Raw genomic sequence first — 22,290 nt, 5'->3', positions numbered from 1 at the left:
GGCTTAAAACATCTTCCTTTAAAAGTCTACATGTAGTTTTCAGATAAAAGAAAAATATGCCGAAACTATAACCAATGATGCAGACCACTCGATATTATGACAAGACAGAGGCGTATAGAGAAACATATGACACATGAGTGACATTTGTATGTTTTTAAGGGAAAAAGTTAGAAAGAGTAAAAGCTTCCTCTGTACAGTAGACCAGTTTGTCTGTGTTGAATTACTGAGAATCAGATCCAGGTTTTTTGAAAGAAATACCCTCAGTCTAGCACTAATAACAACCTCTTAAATCCAGACACACACGCACACAAAGTGCTGTTAACACTCCACACATCACTGTCACTCACATGCACATATTTTACAACATATACCAAAACATCAGTATAATAGCATTGCATACACACACACGCCACTACTGGTAATGGGCATAATGACAAAGTGATTTTGATTTATTTTCTTCTTCACAATAAATGATGCTAATATAAAAACCACAATCATCTCAAATGCATGCGTGTATAAGGGTTTGTGTGTATTTGTGGCACCATTGGCGTCTCCAGAGTTTTAAAAGTAACGCTAACCTGAGCATTTCCAAACCAAAGAAAATGAACCACAGTTCCATTAAAGACCACAATACAATCAGCAGCAAATACCCAGATGACCTTTTCATCTCTCAGATAAGTGGAACAGTGAAAAATAAATAAGAAACTTCCTCATTTTTAGATCATCTTTCAATGTGAGATTGTAGCTTAATGTGCCGTACAAGTGAAAAAAGATTTTTAATACTAATAATTAAAACAAATGTTGATACAAATGCAATGTTTTAAAGCTGACTTGAAATTGTATGTTTGAAAAAAAAGGAAACTTTGCTTGACTGTATATGGAACAGCAATGAGATCCAAAGATTTGTATAACGGGTCAGTGGTGACAGCTTCTGATCTTTATCCCCCACCAGTATTTCTGCTGCATACACTTTGTTCAACTCTGTCTGTTTTAAATATCCCACTGCCCCAAATAAAGACTTGTCATATCCAAGTGAAGTCCAACTTCATCGAAACATTCTGAGGCAAAGCTTTCACTGATTTTGCCAGATAGTGAATGTGATTTTAGGGCTGTGGCCTATTATTCCCCTTTGATTTCAGTGGCTGTTACTGGTTAGGAGTCAGTAATATTGGACTCAAGGAACAGGAGGCTGTGAAACAGAGTATATGCACAAGAAACAAAGAAAATGTACCAAAACCTAAAGGCACAAACTTAATATAAAACATTTCATGTCATTTTAAGGGGTTGTTGATGCTCTTAAAGTATTCAATGTAAAAGAAGGGTGTACCACAGCCTAGTCTGTACCCAACTAAATGAGACGAGATGAAAAGCTGCCTCAGTGGAGTCACATTGCTCCCACCCAAAAGACATCATTTGATACTGTCACAAAGATCAAAACAGTAGATGAAGCAAGTAATTGCCCTGAGAATAAAACCTGTTCATTATAATCTGCTTCCCTGATGGAGAGAGAAGATCCTTGCTCTCATTAGTCAAAATTTAGGGCCTGTGGTCTTCTGTAATGTTAGACTTAAAGAGAAGAAGGCTGTGAGGATTTAAGTCATCCAAACAAGACCAGGCAAAGAACAAAGCAAACAAGAGGGTTTGAAATACTTAAGACTAATTAATGAGACGCACATGGAAAAAATAAACAAGAGAAACAAGAATCTACACGCAGGAAGTGATACCTCCATAATTTAAAACATGAACAAAATAACCCTCAATTGCAACACGTTCTCGTTCCAACTCCTTACATGTTAATGTTTGGTCAGGACCCCTCTGCGTCACTAACGCACAGGGTACCCTCTCTAGCGTCCTTTTTCGATGTGCAGGATACTCCGTTGATTTCAGTTGTTTGCCCAATGTGTCAGAGTAAGATGCATTTAATTCCTCGCATTTGTAAAAGTAGACATGATTTTATGAATATTTACAGGCTACTTTTGTATTTTGGACTATAACCCAACTCCTACCCTAAACCTATACCCACTTCTTAACAATATAAGACACATTAAAGGCAAATATAAGTACAGTTACAGGTATTTATTGCAAAGTCTTCTGAAGTCAAATGATCTCTCCATGTGAAGAACAGAGTTGATCTTAATGTTTTAATCGCTGAGAAGATGATCCTGCCACTCCGTGAACGCATGCACTCAGTCATATCTCATTCAAAAGATACACCCGACTCTTTGGCATGAGACAATCGGTCACGGGACAAAAACAAGAGCCAATGAAACTTTACAATGAAAGATGATGTAATGACGCAACTGGTCACGAGATAAACGACAGACAGCCAATGCAATTTCACTATCAAAGCTAACGTAAAGTCATGTGTGCATGAAGATCTTCTATGGATGGAGACGGTGATCGCTTTTGGGGATTTTCTTCACACAAATCAATCGTTTGGCCTCGGAACACTTGGAATATTTGTCCTTTTTGAATAAATTGTGCCTACAGTCATATCAGCCGCTCCCGACGAGCTGGATGGCACCTTGCATGGCTGACACTGTCGTCGGTGTATGAATGAGTAAATGAATGGGTGAATGTGAGGCAAGTAAAGCGCTTTAGTGGCCATGGGTCTTTTTAAAGCTCTATATAAATGCAGTCCATTTACCATTTATCATGTTAAAAAAAAAAAAAAAAAAATTATGTAAATGATGCTGGCTGATTCAATTTAGAATCACACTCCAACATGTCATAATGGCAAAATCATTATCTCCAAAACTGCAGCTCTTGTGGGGTGTTCCCGGTCTGCAGTGGTCAGTATCTATCAAAAGGGGTCAGAGGAAGGAACAGTGGTGAACTGGCGAAAGGGTCATGGGCGGCCAAGGCTCATTGATGCACGTGGGGAGCAAAGGCTGGCCTGTTTAGTCCGATCAAACAGATGAGCTTCCGTAGCTCAAATTGCTCAAGAAGTTAATGCTGGTTCTGATAGAAAGGTGTCAGAATACACAGCGCATCAGAGTTTGTTGCGTTTGGGGCTGTATAGCTGCAGACAAGTCAGGGTGCCCATGCTGACCCCGTCCACTGCCGAAAGTGCCAACAGTGGGCATGTGAGCATCAGAACTGGACCACAGAGCAATGGAAGAAGAAGGTGGCCTGGTCAGATGAAACACTTTTTTATTTTATTTTATTTTTTTATACATCATGTGGGTGGTCGGGTGCATTTGCGTCACTTACGTGGGGAACACATGGCACCAGGATGCACTATGGGAAGGCAAAACCGGCAGGGGAGGTGTGATGATTTGGGCAATATTCTGCTGGGAAACCTTGGGTCTTGTTATCCATGTGGATGTTACTTTGACGCATACCACCTAACTGAGCATTGTTGCAGACCAGGTACACCCTTTCATGGAAACGGTATATCCTGTTGGTTGTGGCCTCTTTTTAAGCAGGATAATGCACTCTGTCACAAAGCAAAAATGGTTCAGGAATTGTTTAAGGAGCAAAATAAACGAGTTTGAGGTGTTGACTTGGCCTCCAAATTCCCCAGATCTCAATCCAATCGAGTATCTGTGGGATGCCAACTTACAGGACTTAAAGGATATTCTGCTAACATTTTGGAGCCAGATATACCACAGCACACCTCCAGGGATCTAGTGGATGGAGTCTATGCCTTGACAGGTCAGGGCTGTTTTTGCAGCAAAATGGGGACCAACACAATATTAGGAAGGTGGTCATTATGTTGTGCCTGATCAGTACACACATTGCATAATATAATATTGAGTACTATATAACTGTAACTTAAATAATATATTCACTTTCTTCTATCTTATGAATTAAGAGTTTTATTTCAGAGTCGAACAGTGCAATCATGATAGTTTGTTATTTTATTGAGTCTGTGTTCTAGTTTTTTTTAAATGCTAAGCTTCAAAGCTTACTTCCTGTAAACATCTGTCCAACCCAATTACATAAGACAATCATCAGATCTGCAGTAAATATTTACAATGCGTTGCCCTAGCATTGACCTCAAGAGACAAGAGTAAACGGATCAACAGTAAACGGATTGACAACAAAGCAGAGCATCGATTCATTTGTCCAATCAGAGAGTTTGCATTGACTGTTCTAGTCCAAAGTGGCTTGTGTAACTGCTGAGCCTAATAGACTATCGGAGGCTGTTTCTCATAATGTCAGCTCCCTCGATACAGTTTTTAATTGGATCAAGGGAAATTATCCCTTCTTCAGGGAACATAATATGTCCTTATTGCCTAACTACACTTTAGCCAAGAAACAACAAACTTTGAAGGTATAAGTCTTAATATAAACCTTAAAAGGATGGAAATTTCCCTATTCAAAATGAGATGTGCTCTGATGATTGAGAATTAAGACCCCATGTTTCTGAAATTGCTCTAATTAGGACATGAAAGGCAAAAACGGATCCAAGACCTGTACTCCTACTCTGAGAGGCGTTGTGCACACAGAGGAAATCAATACTGCAGTCACTGCAGGCTAAAATTAAACTTCAAGCAGATGTTGCATACTGTATGTGTAGGTCACAGTCACCTCACAGGAAACAACATACTTAATTCAGCAATGATAGCATGTGTAATTTATGTAATATTAATGCAGTGATGGGAAGTTCCTACTGTACTGCACGTGTCCATAAATTGTATTTGTGATGGGATCTGCATTCAAGTCATTTTTGTGGAAGGATTTCACCAACGGATACATCCCCCCTCCCTCCTTTTTTAGAACTAAGAATGTGTTTTCATAAAGAAAGTGGATTGAAAAATACAATTATAATTCTAAAAAAACAAACAAAAACAAAAACAAAAACAAGGGAATGATTTATTACAACATGGCCATTATTTAATACATTGAGGCAACAAACAATTATAACTTTAGCATGGTTAACTTAAAAATATTAGCAAAATGTGCTAACGTATTAGTAAGTCGCGGGAACTACATGAATATATAAATAAAAAAAGTTAAATAAAATGATCCTGTTAAAGCCAAAATGAAAAATGTCATGCTAAATATAATACGAGTGCAAAATGTTACTGAATTGCTTGCAATAATGTTGAGTAAATGCACACAATATCAAGAAAGTGTATGAAATACATTTTTGTAATTGATTGCTTTTTGCTGTGTCATCATATATTTACACTCATTTATTTACAGAAAAATAAATAATTCCAATATGACTTAAACCAATAATCCTGGAATTTGAAACCATGTGGCGTACTTGGCAAAAAAGGGGTCCTGGACTTTCCGACACAAAGTGGCCCATCACACCCAATCTGTAACACAACTCACCATAAACAATCACAATCACAAAGTGCTGTACAGAGTGCAAATAATTTTAATATATAATATACAACAACACATACATATTAAAACAATAAATAATCAGATACTTTTCAAATTTAAAAGCCAAAAATGAATGTTTAAATTCATATAATGAATAAAATGTTTAAATAACAGTGTCTTGAGTTGCCTCTTTTCCACGCACTGAAGTTCAGTACCATGAAATCAGTCCATATGCTCTGGTCTAAAAGACTTAGAATGTAGTGCAGAATCTTGACTGTTTTATAGTGCCTTTCTAGTGGTTATAGTATGTCTCAAATTGTATGGAATAGAGCTCAAAATGTGGAAAAGAGTTTAAAATTATATGAAAAATACAGCATAGCATATTACAAAAATGATTTCTGAAAGATCATGTGACATTGAAGTGGGGAGTAACGATTCTGAAAAGTCAGTTTTGATCACAGAAACCAATTCCATTTTACAATATATTCAGACAGAAAACAGCTATTAGAAATTGTATTAAAATTTCTAAATATTTGTGGTTTCACTGTATTATTGATCAAATAAATTCAGCCTTCTTTCAAAAACATAAAAAAAAAGTCTTAATTATTTGAAACTTTTGATTGTCAGTGTGGGAAATAATGCATGTAAACTAACTAGCAAATGTCACTTTCCGGGACATAGGCTACTTGAATATTAAAGTTGTCAGTTATACCACAGTGTAGGCCTACATTTGAGAATTATATTTTGAGTTTTATGAATAATTTTCAAATGATTGTGAGATTACTGAAGAAAGCCTGACAGTCAGACACACAAACATTAAGCATTACAATTTGAGAAATTCCAAAAGGTCTGCAATTTACATCCCTGAAATTTTTTTTTTTTATTGTTAAAAAGTTTGGAAATATTGGATCGTCATGATCAGCTATTAAAAAAAAAAAAATGTATTCTTTATATATAGTTACGTAGCAACGGGCCGGCCCACATTGTCCAGTGGCCCACCGGGAAAACGGCCAATGCTCCAGAAGGCCAGTCCGCCTCTGCTGGAAAACTACTGTAAAAAAGTTTTTATTAAATATTTAAATTTAAGTACAATCAACTTGGTTGTTTAAAGCTGCACTGTGTAACTTTTATAGTTTATTCTTAGCTAAAAACACTTAGTTCTTTCAAATATATGTGCTCATTAATGTATACTTACTTCTTTCCAGTAATAAAGTATTCTCGTAAGTTTATAATATGCCATTGAAAATACATACGGGTGAGGGGTTTGAATGCCGGCCGCCAGGTTGAAAGTACATTAGCCAAATAGGGACATACCCGTAAATTCAAGCTTCGCCTTTCGCGTTTTAACACTCGATGGCACCGTGTCGAATGCATAGGCCGTAAAAAAATATGGACGACGTGACATCATCTGTTTCCGCTTGGCAGATTTGTCTGCACGGCGCTGATATCTTGGGACCAAGTCTGCACAGTAGCGATTTCGGGACCGGAGTTGCGCAGTAGAGAGCAGGAAGTAGAGCAGGAAGTACAGTCGCGATATCAAAAGCCCGCCCACACTCTCGCAGACGCAGAACAATTAATTGAAAAAACAGTGTGAAAAAACAGTGTGAAATAAACAGTTATGGAAATGTAGAAATTAAAGCTAAAGCTCCAATCTGCTGCCAAAAAATCCAGAAAAAGTCTGTTAGTGCCTTAGTGACAACTTCACTCGGAGAAGACGTCCATCTCAGCTGTCAATCATGACGCCACACCCCCTGTTTGTAAAGCATCAAATAACTAAGGTAAAACTTATTTTAAAAACGAACACTTGAAATGAAATCACCGTGACGATAACTTTCATCAATGATGTAAAATAACTTTGGGGGAAAAATATTTGAAGTGTAATTTGATTGTTTAGTCTGCCCATTAGAAGACACAGACGGGCAACTATACTGGGCCAAGCCACCGGGGGGGCGATCGAGGCGCGAAAGCTTCAGTTTCTGAGAGGGGTGCTGCAGGCTTGGTGGAATGTGAAGAGGGGGATTGCCTTAATCTTGGACTAATCAGCCACCGTAGGAGTTAAAATGAAATCGGAATTGAGAGGAAAAGAAACTATAATTTAACTATAATTTAAGAGCCTGGCTGTGATTTCATTTCATTTCATTTCTTTTTTTTTTTTTTTTTACTTTAGCTAGTGTGGAATATTGTTGTTTGAGCATAAACAACATCTGCAAAGTTACAATGCTCAAAGTTTAAAGCAAAGGGAGATTTTTTCCTTTAAAGAAATCCCTTTTTAAGGACTACAACAAATAGCTGGTAGGGACTACAACAAGTATATTCAAGGGTTAGAGACATCACTAACTGTAAAATTAACATATACCCCACCCCCGGGAAAACGCAACAAAGAGGTGAGGCCATGTTGAGAAGAGGAAGAGTTGTTGTAGTAAAGCACATTTAGGAGTATGCCCAAGCTGTCACATCTGTCTTTTTAGATTTATTGCGATACAGTCTGTAGCACAAATGCAATAGCATATCATAAAAGAAAAATGACAACATAAGTTATAACCATAATTAAACTAAGTTATATCTTTTCTGTCTTCATACAGCAGATATTCTCTGGCATTGAAGGCATCTTACAACATGCGATGTATAGATTATCATGACAGAATATGCTTATCAATGACTTGAAGATAGTTAACTATACATCAGCTACATAAATTCATCAACTAACCATTCAGAAACGTCCTGTCGTATTCTACATGTCGTCATTGAGTCTCTCCATCATTGTCACACTCCGGTTTGAACATAAAAGGCTGAACAGTTTCGGACACATTCAACGCATGGCTGCACGGTGCTGCTAACACAAGCTCTTGAAGCCCCGCCCTCTTCCCGAAAGGGGTCTGGGAGCAACAGCTAATTTGCATTTAAAGGGACACACACAAAAATTTTGCGTTTTTGCTCACCCTCAAAAAGTGACAATTTTAACATGCTATAAAAATGATCTGTTGGGTATTTTGAGTTAAAATGTCAGATACACAAAGAGACTTATTTTACATCTTGTAAAAAAGGGCATTATATAACACTATTATTTTATGTAGTGAATCACATGAATTGGTGTATAGTAATTTTTGAATTTATTGATTCATAAGATCTCTCAAAATGAACAACACAACCACATTTGCCGTCAAATCAGCTCTATTTTCCAAGTTGACCCCAACTCTAAAATGAAACATGACACACACTTTTTTGCAGTAACAGTAACTTAATTATCGCAACACTTTACTCAACATAATGGCGACTGTGTGTCAAATAACCAGTTCGACCTGTTTTTGGCCCCAGGGACCTTTAGCCTCTCTTTATCTTTTGCTGACCAGCCTGAGAGTTATTTTGAAGTGTCCTGTGGTCTATTCTGAAATCCCACACCTCACAGAGAGCACATCTCACTCTTATTCTCTTGCTCAGCTCTTTCATACACCACATAAAGGAGTAGTCCTCCGTCTATAACTTAATGCACCAGATGGGTTTTGATGAAAAAAACAAAGCATAAAGCTTGCCTGGTTGTCCAGATAAGTGCTTGACCTAATTATCACACTCAAAGGCCTCCATCTAAGGCCACAGGAGCACTTAAACTTATGCCAGGGCTGAATTATTAAAATATGTATATAGAAATGTGCATTAAGAGTTTGGATAGTATATGATATACAGCAGTGCAGCTAAAAGCAGTGCAATGTTTTTGAGAAAGGGTGATTCTACTATTTTTCTCTTTTAACTACAGTTCTCTTTGATGAAGACAAACATATCAATGCTATCTGTTTATTTTGGAATGGCATCAGTGCTTTACTTAAAATCATCTTTTTTTGTGTGCAAATATTCAACAAAAGGATAATCTGTTGGACGAGGTAGGAAGGGTTACAAATTACTTTAAATGGCTTTGCAAATATATTTCAAAGACAGTAGTTTTGCAAAGATTTAGAAAGGCTGAATCCTTGATCAAACAGTTTGAGACAGTGTAAGAAAAGAGGTGATTCTGCAATATATATTATGAGAAAAATAAAGTCTTCCCTTTGGAGGGAACCTCAAAGGCGTCCATGCACACCATTGAGTGCCCGATTTCCCCCGGGGCACTCAGCAGACATTTTCACTCACCCATCCACTAACCATGATGCAGGGGGAAGAGGCACTCAACGGGCTATTTATTCATTTTTGCTCAAGAGCGATTCTAAAAATCTGGCAGCTAAGTTGGTCTCTGTTAGTTCGCTGATTCAGGGCACTGAGAAGTTCTTTCGAAAAAACGGACTTTTTGGCAGTGTGTCAGCTACTGCCATACATCTTGCAGTGGGTATGGAATACAGTAAGAAAATTACACAAGATTCAGTTTGCCTTCTGTCTACCTCAATTAACCAGCATAGTAGCTACAGTGGTACGTCAGGAGTCAGAAAAAGTTTTCTTCAAACAAGAACTACAGTCTCTCTAGGCAAAAAAGGGCCAAAGAACATGTACCCCTCCCCAAAACTGACTCAGAGTTCTACACATTGTAATCATTATTATTTTTTTCTCCAATTGAAAATGTTCTAGTGACTGATCACATCTATATTTTTCAGTTGGCCAAATTGGATTTCTGTGAATTGATGCAATTTAATTCACAGAAATTCATTTCTGAACTGAAAAATTTAGATGTGATCAGTCACTAGAACATTTTCAGTTAGAGACCTGAATTTTTTTTTACAGTGCGGACAGGTATTTATTGTGCCCCCAAAAAGACATTTCTAGATCTAAGGTCCCTGAAACCATACTCTTTTGACAGGTTCAAGATACTAATCCTGAAGCTAATTGTGTCGCAAATACACTTTTCTTGGGGTGGTTTCGGATCTCGATGCAGGCACAACTGTCTCCTCCACATGCAGAATTGAACCTAAATGCCATGAAAGATATAAAGCTAGGTCAGGATCTCTCAATTATCAAAGCTCAGAAGTTATGTCTTGTCGCAGCAGTGGCCAATGTCAGTCCACTATTAAACCATTCCAGTTCTTGCTCAAGAGCAGTGAATTCCCCCCTCTTGCAAGACTCTAATGATGGACATCTCCCTCACGGAATGAGGTGTGGTACTTTATGATCATCCAGCCAGTTGGCTTTGGGGGAACCTTCATCTTCACTGGCACAAACAATGCATCCGGAAAGTCTTCACAGCACATCCCTTTTTCCACATTTTGTTATGTTACAACCTTATTTCAAACATGGATTAAATTCATATTTTTTCCTCAATTATACAAACAATACCTCATAATGATAACATGAAAAAAAAAAGTTTGAAATCTTTGCATATATATATATATATGCATATATGTATAAAGCACACAATAAGTATTCACAGTCTTTGCCATGACACGCAAAATTGAGCTCAGGTGCACTCATCCATCCAATGATCATCCTTGAGATGTTTCTACAACTTGATTGCAATCTACCTGTGGTAAATTCAGTTGATTGGACATGCTTTGGAAAGGCACAAACCTGTCTGTATAAGGTCCCACAGTTAACAGCGCATGTCAAAGCACAAACCAAACCATGCAGTCCAAGTAATTGTCTGTAGACCTCTTAGAACTGGTAACAGATCTGGGGAAGGGTGCAGAAAAATTCTCAGGTATTGACGGTCTCAATGAGCACAGTGGCCTCCAACATCTTTTCTTTCTGGAAAGAGGAGAACCTTCCAGAAGAACAAAAATTCCAGCAGCACTCCACCAACATGTATGGTAGAGTGGCCAGATGGCACATGACAGCCCGTCTGCCAGAAGGCACCTGGAGGACTCTCAGACCATCAGAAATTCTCTGATCTGATGAAACAAAGATTGAACTCTTTGGCCTGAATGACAAGTGTCATGTCTGGAGGAAACCAGGCCCCACTCATCACCTGACCAATACCATCCTCACAGTGAAGCATGGTGGTGGCAGCATTATGCTGTGGGGATGTTTTTTAGCGACAGGAACTTGGAGACTAGTCAGGATTGAGGAAAAGATGAATGCAGCAATGTACTGAGACATCCTTGATCAAAATCTTCCCCAGAGCACTCTGGACCTCAGATAGGGCAAAGGTTAATTTTCCAACATGACAACGACCTTAAGCACACAGCAGAGTTAACAAAGGAGTGATTATATCTCTGGAGAGATCTGAAAATTGTTATGCACCGACGCCCCCCATCCAACCTGATGAAAGTTGAGAGGTCCTGCAAAAAATGCCCAAGCCCTGGAAAAAAGAATGGGAGAAACTGAAAAGGTGCTTTAACAAAGTATTGAGCAAAGGATGTGAATACTTATGAACACACACACCCACACCCACACACCTACACACCTACACACACACGCAAGCACGCACGCACGCACGCGCGCACGCACACACACACACACACACTATTTAAATCAAATTAGAAAGATTTCAAAGAAATTTCTTTCACATTGTAATTATGTTTTTTTTTTTTTTTTTACAATTAAGGAAAACAATAATTAATGTAATCAATTTTGGAATAAGGCTGTAGCATAGCAAAATGTGGAAAAAGTGAAGCGCTGTGAATACTTTACGGATGCACTGTAATAGTCATGTCTAGGAATGAGGTAGTGTTCCTAACACTAAAACACTTGCTCCCACTCTTCAGAGGCTATCATATGTTCGTCTGCATGGACAACACATCAGTGGTCTGCTTTATAAATCACCAGTGAAGTCTACGTTCATGTAGCCTTTTCAGGCAGGCGCAGCGGATTCTGCTCAAGGCAGAAGAGAAGTTTAAGTTCAAGTCCTCTGGGGCTGTATGCCATTGTACAGACAAGACAGAGGCTGTGTCTGTATGCATTTCCTCCAGTAGCTCTGCTGCTAGGGGTTCTAGGAAGGGTTTGCCAGGAACAAGTCCTTCTTCTCCTAGAGGCTTTGTTCTTTGTTCACTCAAAGATGAAGATCTAAAAACTTTGGGTCTAGCCTCTGAAAGGGTCCAAAAGCATAGATTCTGTTCTCTCAACTAAGGTTTTTGAGACAAGCCCCTTGAACTAGGAAACTGTATGCCAACTTTTTGTGTCATAGTACAAGCAGCATCAATTAAATCCAATCAACTGCCTGGCTGGTTCAGTGCTGGAGTTCCTTCAAGAACGTTTGCCAATGGTGTTGACCCTGTCTATTCTAAAGGCCTATGTGGTGCCATCTCAGCTAGCCACATACCTTTCGATGGGGTTTCTGTTGTGAGACATCCTCTGGTGTGTCTCTGAGGTCTATTTGCCTAGCATTGTGTGTGTTAGCAGAATCAGCATTTGAGCCTTTGAGAACGTCTCAGCCAATCACCGATTGCCACGTGTAAACGTGCTTCAGAAAGCGGCTCACGCAAAGCATTTTCATTGTGTCAAGCCATGACAGTGTTGAGTTACCCTCTCAGGGAACCAGGTTACATACAGAACCTGAGACGTTTGTTGACCTCTGTTACGTAAACTTATTGTAGGTGACCTCATTTAAAAGAAATAGCACAACAACAGAGCAAAATAAAACCAGAGCTCAAAACACAACCCTACAGTACTACATTGATGTAGTACAGTGATTGTATATTGAACTGCCACCATGCACAATATAAAACTAAAATGTATTTCACAGAAGTATTCTACATTGTTGTGGTGTCCAAGGTTTGAATTAAAAAAATGTAACTTTGTATTTATTTGGAAGTCTTAAAAAATATGCCACTCGTCACATTTATCTCTCGTATGCAGTCACTGAAAACTGAAAGTCAAATCAAGCACAGCTCAAAACAACCTGACAACACAAGCGACTGCCTATGCAAAACATGGCAGATTTAAGATCACATATTTCCAGCGGGCGTGCGCCGACTGAGCATCTGCCATAGGGATGAATGGGAATGCTAACGGATAGCTTTTTCCCAGTAGACCTCTTTGAGTACAAACATAAGGTTAAAAGCTTTTCTAAACTGGTCAACTCAACGATGAGCCTTAAAACCCATTCCTTACATTTAGGCAACAAGCATGATCTAAAATGTATGTAAAAGGGTACAAAACAGTAATGTATAGCAGCGGCAACCATAATTTCATTAAGGCCGGTTTATTGCCCCTCCATCTGTTCTCCTTCTCACCCAAAACAACATAGAGCTCAGGGCAAGGGGAAATGTCAAAGCTTTTATTCACCAGCTTATAGTGTGTGTGTGTGTGTGTGTGTGTGTGTGTGTGTGTGTGTGTCCACCCTTCCTGTCCAGCAAAGACTCCTACACCACACTAGTCTCCAAAACAGACAGTGGTTCTCTTCAATGAAAATGCCCTGTAATTAGTAAGGTCAGGAGCAAGGAAGAGAAAGACACAAAAATGAGAAAGAATGAACAGAAGAAAGCGTGATTAGGAGGAAGAAGTCCGACATCATAACACACGACTGAAAGCTCAGAGGTATTTGATAAGCCCACATGGGAAAGATAGAGAAAAGAGCAAGAGAAATATGAGGTGGGAGACTAATAGTGTAGGGAGAAAAACACAGTAAAAAAAGAACACACTACACACACACACACACCCCTTATTCCCTATGGCCCAGTATAAATCTAACGGAGATTTTTACAGCCCACAATCCTGTGGTTGATTTGAGCCTTTAAAAAGACTGATGATTTTGTGTAATATTCCTCTTAGAGCAGGACAGGGCTATTATGACCAGCAATTCACACATAATCAATGCAGACAGGAGGATGGATAGTGCTAAGTGCAGCCAACAAACACACCAGTTTCTCTTTTTATGTTGTTGTTCATCACACAGACTTCTGTCCTGTCTTTAAAGGCCTGAGTGAAAATGTCTTTCCACAAATTTCCAATGGTCAAAAACTCTTAAACATGAATTGTAAACTTTGGATTTAACCACCAGACCCAGATGGATGGAAACTTCTGCAAAATGCATTTAAACGTTACCAATACTTCAGAAAGAGCAATGAAATGAGTCAAATACACACAACACAGTTGATAACTATTTCACATTCCTTGATCTTACATGCTCACAATCACACTTAAAGTTTTTTTAATAGTGATGTATTTTTGCAACACTATTATTGCAAATGTCATAATCCTGCATTTGACTTAAACAGTATTAGCATGTTGAAAGAAAACTTCTGTTCTTCACAGTTGTGTTTATTTCTATGTGCTATGGAAATACTGAATGCTGCTTTGATCACAAGCTTGTGAGTTTTACCTTCAGCTGGTCTGGTTCTGAGAGAGATTTGCCTCCATCTAGTTGGTTCTGGGAAGTAATTTGGTCTCATCTGGTTTAGATTACAGAGTATAGCCAAAGGGAACCAAACTCGAAGAAGACAAGGTGAGAAACTTGACAAACATAAAGAGGGACACTCAACACATCTGTAAATCAGCAGCCACATCTCATAATTTATACATGCACACCTGCCACCCTACAAGAAGATCAAGGCTTCCTTTATTGTTCAGATAGGAAGACCAAGACTAAAGAGCAGAGGTCAAAGACAGACGGTAGATGAGTTCCTCTCCAATCTATGCACAGTATAGAGTCACACCTGTTATTCACATACACTCACACCCAAACACACACAAAGAAAAACGTCACAGTTATCAATGACTTCAGTCATCGAGCGACAGGCGCAAGGTCTTGACCCCTGATAGACACACACACACACACACACACACACACACACACACACACACACACACACACACACACACACACACACACACACACACACACACACACACACACACACACACACACACACACACACACACACACACACACACACACACACACACACACACACACACCAAATGCCGTCCATAACTGCAATTTGTTGTAATGTAAACATGCATACAAATAAGGTAAATTAAGCTATGCTAAACTGTAAATATAACCACAACTAAAGGTCACAACACATTTAGCTTGGCTTATCTCAATATAGCACAGCTCGGGTGCCTAATTGCTTTAACAAAACGATTACTGGACAATTAAGGCTCATGATATTTGTATTTTCAATAAAACATTATTTTATCAAACAAATTCAAGAAGTGTCTTCCTTTTGCTGAACCATACTGACTTAAATATTTTGTATAATAACTAGATAAAGCTCAAATACAGATTATAGGCTACTGATGGGGATGACATGGATTTTACATAATGTGGCATCATGTCAGGTGCCAGATGTCATTCAAATTAGTAGACAACCAAAGGCTCAATTTCAGGTCAATCACGCAGCTGTTATAACCACTTTTTAGTAGGTTCTGGAAGATGTTTTCCTTTTTATTTTCTCCATTGGCATTTCAAAACTTTCCTCAGTGGAGTTCTAAACCTGACTCAAATGTCCAGCTCTGAGCATAACCAAAATTTTACAGCATTTGATCCAAATCAAAACATATTTCAAATAGATCTGAGAATAAATGCATTAATAAATAAATCATGAATTATAATCAAATCAGAGAACTGTTTTTATAATATAATGCTTTAACACCCGTTGCTTTGTTTAGTAGCAATTAGCTCAGCTAACATTATAATACATAGCTAGGCAGCAAAAACACAGAAACATTAATTGCTTAATGCTTAATTTCTACGCTTACATCAGTGTCTCTTATATAGATCTCACGTCAGGATTTTGAGTAGTTTTGTACATCACTAGGAATTCCTCAATTAAAAGTACATTTGTAAATGAATGAAGCTGAAAACTTACTGTAGACTTTAGACTTAGATTTAAAACCCAACGGAAAAACCCTCTTGTGGTGCTAAAAATACTGATTTACTAAAGACACGGCTGACATGAAGTGAAAAATGAGTGCTGAAAAGACATGGACAGTTATTTTTTCAACGGATGGATTGATTGATTGATCGATTGATTGATTGATTCAGTAACACTTTACAATACGGGTGCACAAATATGAATTAATTTATGCTAGATTAATGCACAGATAATCATGAGTTAATGTATTACTAATGGTGAACTAACCCATTTATTAATGATTACTGCATCAGCAACTAATGAAGATTCATCATGATTAATAGATTAAGTAATCATTAAATTGTTATTAGTTAAATGTGTCATAATGTATTAATTCCTTAATAACGTATTATACTAACTAATAATGTAAATTAATGTGTTTATTACCACAATGGGTCAAAGCCATGCATTTAAACTTCCAGTTGTCTGCTTTAATGAATCATTAGCTAATGATTTATAAAGGTATCATTATGTTATGACTTTACTTGTTGGGGCACATGACTATTAACTAATATGTAATTGAGGTTATGGGTTTTGAATTAATTTTGAATGAGTTATTAGTCATGTGCCCCAACAAGTAAATTCATAACATAATGATACCTTTATAAATCATTAGCTAAGGATTAATTAAAGCAGACAACTGGAAGTTGAAATGTATGACTTTAACCAATTGTGGTAATTAACACATTAATTTACATTATTAGTTCATATAATATTTTATTAAGGAATAAATACATTATGAAACATTTAACTAATAACAATTTAATGTTTAATTATTATATTAATCATGTAGAATCGTCATTAGTTGCTGATGCAGTAATCATTAATAAATGGGTTAGTTCACCATTAGTAATACATCAACTCATGATTATCTGTGAATTAATGAATTAATGCATATTAGTGCACCTGTATTGTAAAGTGTTACCATTTATTATACTGCAGTCTATTAATTTGCTAGTGAATTTCAACAAAATAGTTCCTGGACTAAAGCATGCCATGATTGGCAAGCATTTAATTCATACAGGCTACATGAAAAGCTCAGTTTCTATGTTTTCCACCTGAAGCTGTGGCAGCTGCTCTTAAACCAAACCATTGTGTCCCATTAAAATGATCTCCTCCTCTCCATCTTCCCCAAACACCGGCTGGACTGTAAATGTTTAGAGCTCTGTGGAATGCCAATGTCCAGAAAGGAATTTTAAATAACTTATTAGGGAACGCTTAATGAAACCTGAGAGGTGTGTTTAGTCTACGAGAGCTGTGCTAATGTCTTTCAGTGAGCCAGCAGGTGTTTCTTTTCATCACAACACAGAGACACCTCAGTCAGAAAATTAATTAAAATCAAGATATTCAGAATGCTGCACCAGAATTTCTATTTGGTTTGCACATTCTTCCATGGTAAAAAAATAAAAGCATGTTTTGATCTTTTGAACTCAAAACTGTAAATCAGGAATATAATTAACTACAATGCCCATGAGGCTGTGGGGTCATTATATTGGAGTGCATCTGAGGTCTGTCCTGCTTTATTCATTCAATTTACAGCAATAAAGAGGAGGGAGGCGTCTTTAATCAGCTAACTGCTTGATGAAGTATGTGTGTGAGTGTGTCAGTGCGTGTCTCAAGGGGTGTTACAAAAGCTCGAGCTTTCCTATCCCACATTTATTTCTTCATTTTTAAATGTCAAAAAAGGGCTTCTTTAGATTTCATAATTACATTATTATTTAGATCAAAGCTAGATTATCTGTGACACACATGTACAGTATACATGTATACGCAGGGCATTTAAAAATCATTGTAACAAAATTCTTTGTAACTCATTTAAACAGTAAAAATGTGGACTTTTTTTCTTTTAGGGTTAGGCTATAGTGTTTATAACTAGCTGAATGTGTGGTCCATGCATTCCAACATTGTGGGGACCAAATGACTCTGCAAGGATATTAAAATAAATCATAAGTGATGTTTTTTTTTTTTTTTTAAGTATAAAATGCAAATTTTATGTAATGGGTAGGGTTAGGAGTAGAGGTATAGTTAAGGGATAGAATATACACTCACCTAAAGGATTATTAGGAACACCATACTAATACTGTGTTTGACCCCTTTCTCCTTCAGATTTGCTTTAATTCTACGTGGCATTGATTCAACAAGATGCTGAAAGCATTCTTTAGAAATGTTGGCCCATATTGATAGGATAGCATCTTGCAGTTGATGGAGATTTGTGGGATCCACATCCAGGGCACGAAGCTCCCGTTCCACCACATCCTAAAGATGCTCTATTGGGTTGAGATCTGGTGACTGTGGGGCCATTTTAGTACAGTGAACTCATTGTCATCTTCAAGAAACCAATTTGAAATGATTCAAGCTTTATGACATGGTGCATTATCCTGCTGGAAGTAGCCATCAGAGGATGGGTACATGGTGGTCATAAAGGAATGAACATGGTCAGAAACAATGCTCAGGTTGGCCGTGGCATCTAACCCTCTGGTCCTCTTCGTTTAAAGGGATAGTTCACTTTAAAATGTCAATGCTGTCATCCTTTACTCACCCTCAAGTTGTTTCAAACCTGTATTAATTTCTTTCTTCAGCTGAACACAAGGGAAGATTTTTTGAAGAATGTCAGTAACCAAACAGTTAACTGGAGCCATTGACTTCCACAGTATTTTTTTTTTTCTACTATGGAAGTCAATGGCTCCAGTTAACTGTTTGGTCTAACTTGTCCTCCTCCCGGTCAAAAGTGACCGAAGCCTTAAAATTTTATAAATTCTTTAGTGTTTTTAGACATAAATACTTATTTTTATTAAGTTGTGGATTTGGATTTATACTTAGACATTCTCAAAGACTACTTTTTATCAAGGTTAAGATTTTTTGTTATCCCACATTGTTATCTATTCATGTGTGTGTGTGTGAGTGTGTGTGTGTGTGTGTGGGGGGGGGGGGGGGGCTCCAAAGGAGACAAGTGTGACTATTTCCATTAACATAACCGAAACCTCTTCATTATTTTTTTACATAGCTAATGCAACAAAAGTCACCAAATGTCATCCTATTCCGCTGAACCAAAAAAATGTGACATTTTAAAAAACACATGTGGCCACTAAAGTCAAGTCAAGTCAACTTTATTTATATAGCTCTTTTTACAACGATGATTTTTTTCAAAGCAGCTTCACAGTGTTAACAGGAAAATATTGCAACAGAATTTGATTTGGCTGTACAGCCGCTCTGTTGAAAATGCTGATGTCATCTAGCTTATTTCAATTTTCATATAGCAACAATGTGGGCAGATCAGTAATTTAGTTGATATAGTTCATTTAGTTTAGTAATTCAATTTATTTGGATATTTTGTTGAAAATGTAGTGTCTCCAAAGGCAACAGACCAAAACCCCATTAGGGGGATAATGGAAAAAAATAAACCTTGGGAGAAACCACGCTCAGTCGGGGTGCCAGTTCTCATCTGGCCAATTAACAAACAGTGTATGATTATTATTCTGGCAACCTTACAGGTCAGAAGTCATATTAGATCTGAATGTTCAAAAGATTGGAGGCATCACCCTGTAGACGGGTTTAATGGCACAATATGACTGGATTGGAACACCTGATTTCAATGATTTTGGGGGTTGTCCCAATACTTTTGGCAAATGTATGCCAATGATAGATATGAATATATTTAAATGTGAAATCAAAATGGGACTTTTTTGGAATTTAGTCCATGTCTTCTAGTTTTAAAGGTGCTGTATGTATGTGTTTGACTGTACTCTGTCTCCTCTCCACCAATCAGCTGGTGTGTGGTGAGCGTTCTGGCACAATATGGCTGCCGTCCCATCATCCAGGTGGATGCTGCACATTGGTGGTGGCTGAGAAGATTCCCCCCTTCTATATGTAAAGCGCTTTGGGTGTCTAGGAAAGCGCTATATAAATGTAATTAATTATTATTATCATTATTATTATTATTATTACTAAAGCATACAAATATAATAATATATTTGCAGATATTTAGGAAACATGGTCATTCATATACTTGTTTTTCCGAAAAACAATACAGCTAGTTATTCTACCTAATAGCCTTATTTACCTAATAGTATTAATAGGAAAAAAATGATGTTTAATCTATGAAAGTCCAATCAAAAAATATCCAATGATGAGGCAATATAATTATACAAAATAACAAACGTGGTTTGAGCTGGTTGTTTATTTGCTAAAACCATGTTCGTTAATGTATATCCACAATGCTAACAAATGGGAACAAAGCTATACTGGGAACTACTTTTAAACACTTAAGACTCCACCCCCCACACTCTATCAATATGGTAAATCATCTGAAAATGAGAGACATAAATCATAGCTCTCATTTCTCCCCCCTCCACAAACTCCGGGAAGCTTCTGCCGAGCAGTGTGTGATGCCACTTTGCCAACTGCTAACAGCATTAGCGATGGAAAAAAACAAACGCTGGATACGATCATAACTACATTAAAGAAAACCCAATCCACCTCCTAAAGGCACTCAAAGGCACTCGCAGTTACATACTCCGCGGTTATCAAGTACGAATGGGTGGTGGGGAGGAGTGGGAAGAGTGTGAGATGGGCTTACACAGCTAGCTGGGCAATCTTAGTTTGACATGAGTGATGAGGAGAAGGAGGGAGTCCAGGTCGCTCTTCATAATGAGGGTGAAATTTATGGCAACACTTAAAGGGATGGGATCAATAGGCCCTCCATACTTCTGCAGAAACACGAGCAACATGGAAGAAAGGAGTAGAATAAAGGAAGGGGGAGAAAAGAAAAGAGATGTCTGCACATCAGGGTCAATACAAGTCAGGGCGGATCGGGTTGCAGGACTGTCTGAATGCCCCGTTTGCCTCTGAGAGAGAAAAGAAGAGGGGTACAAGAGAAGCAACATCAGGTCAATAACTGCAGTGCACTATTATATCATGGCTTAGATCCATTACTGGGACTAAATATATGTTTTGTGCCTCTGCCAGATGTCTTTGTTACATGTGCGGCATATCCAGTAGCGGTGATGCCAACTCTCCGCTCTGTGAGAGCCATTCTCTGTCCTTCAGCCTGAGGTAGGGCATCAGGAAATGATACACAACTGTAATGTTTCACAAGAACAAAGTCAAGGCCTCTAAAGGGAAAGATAACACCAAATGTACAGGATCATTAAAGAGATAGTTCACCCAGAAATGTATGTCATTATTTATTCAATGTCATGTCACTCTTGAAGAATATCCTGCTCACTTTTTTTCAACCTAAAAAAAAATTAAATGAGAACTTGGGGTGTCGAGCACCAAAAATAAAAAAAAGCAACAAGAATAATACCATAAAATATATTCAAGCTAACTTTCAGACGAAGCTATCATATGGCTTCATAACAACTGGAATATAGTATGCCAGTTACATTGACTATTTTTTTATTTTATTAAATAGGTGATTTTCCAGATGCATGGACAATAAATACCTAATTCAAAAATGGTCCTTTTTGTGTTCCATGGAATAAATAAATTAGATCTGGTTTTCCATCACATTAACTTAATAAACATGGTTTCAACTCTTTTTTCGCCCTTTAGCTGGCTGAGGTGTATCACAATAAGTTATATTTACAGTTCAAAGACTTCAGGATATGCGTACCAATGGCAATTTACAGTGAAAGCAAAAAAAGCAGTGCATTTGCAAAGGCATATGCATCAGAAATAAACAAACAAACAAACAAACAAAAAATAAACATAAAGAAATATGATATTTAATACTGTGTGAAAAAGAAGATTTTCTAAAGTAACACTGTGAAATAATATTTTAAAAGGAAATAATTAAACTTTATCATGCAACATAAAACAATTACATTACATCCCCAAATCAATATTCACGAGCAAAGCTGATATGGTCCGCCCTCTGTTTTATACAATTTTCTTCAACTGAATATATGCCTTTCACCCGGAAAACGTCTCAGTTACGTATGTAACCCTTGTTCCCTGAGGAGCGAACAGAGACGTAACTTGAACGTAATGATTAGCCTATCATCTTTGAGATCTTAGAAAATGCCCAATGGCAGTGTCAATGCCATGGGCATGCGGAATTTGCATAGCATAACTCTGCCCCACCATGTGGATATATAAGGAAGTACGCTGGCATGATCGCATTATGTTTACCTGCTGAGGAGCCAAGAATTAACTCCCATTCCAGCAGTACAGCGGATGTGGCAGAGGGACGTTATCTTTCCGTTCCCTCCTCAGGGAACGAGGGTTACATATGTAACCATAAGACGAGATGGCAGGCGAGATGAGTAGCATAGACTGCCCTGATGGTTGATGT

The 22,290-nt window shown here is 37.8% G+C and overlaps 1 long non-coding RNA gene across 1 annotated transcript in view; it reads right to left on the bottom strand.

Moving 5' to 3' along the window:
* The window catches only part of LOC137038402 (uncharacterized), a 101,544-nt gene that overhangs the window by 32,380 nt on the left and 46,874 nt on the right, over positions 1–22,290 (bottom strand). The gene's annotated exons all lie outside the window — the stretch shown is intronic.

This window comes from Pseudorasbora parva, chromosome 2 (assembly GCF_024679245.1).
Source record: "Pseudorasbora parva isolate DD20220531a chromosome 2, ASM2467924v1, whole genome shotgun sequence".
Taxonomy (NCBI): domain Eukaryota; kingdom Metazoa; phylum Chordata; class Actinopteri; order Cypriniformes; family Gobionidae; genus Pseudorasbora; species Pseudorasbora parva.
Note: the sequence above shows the minus strand (reverse complement) of the source record. Positions and strands in the feature narration are given on the sequence as shown.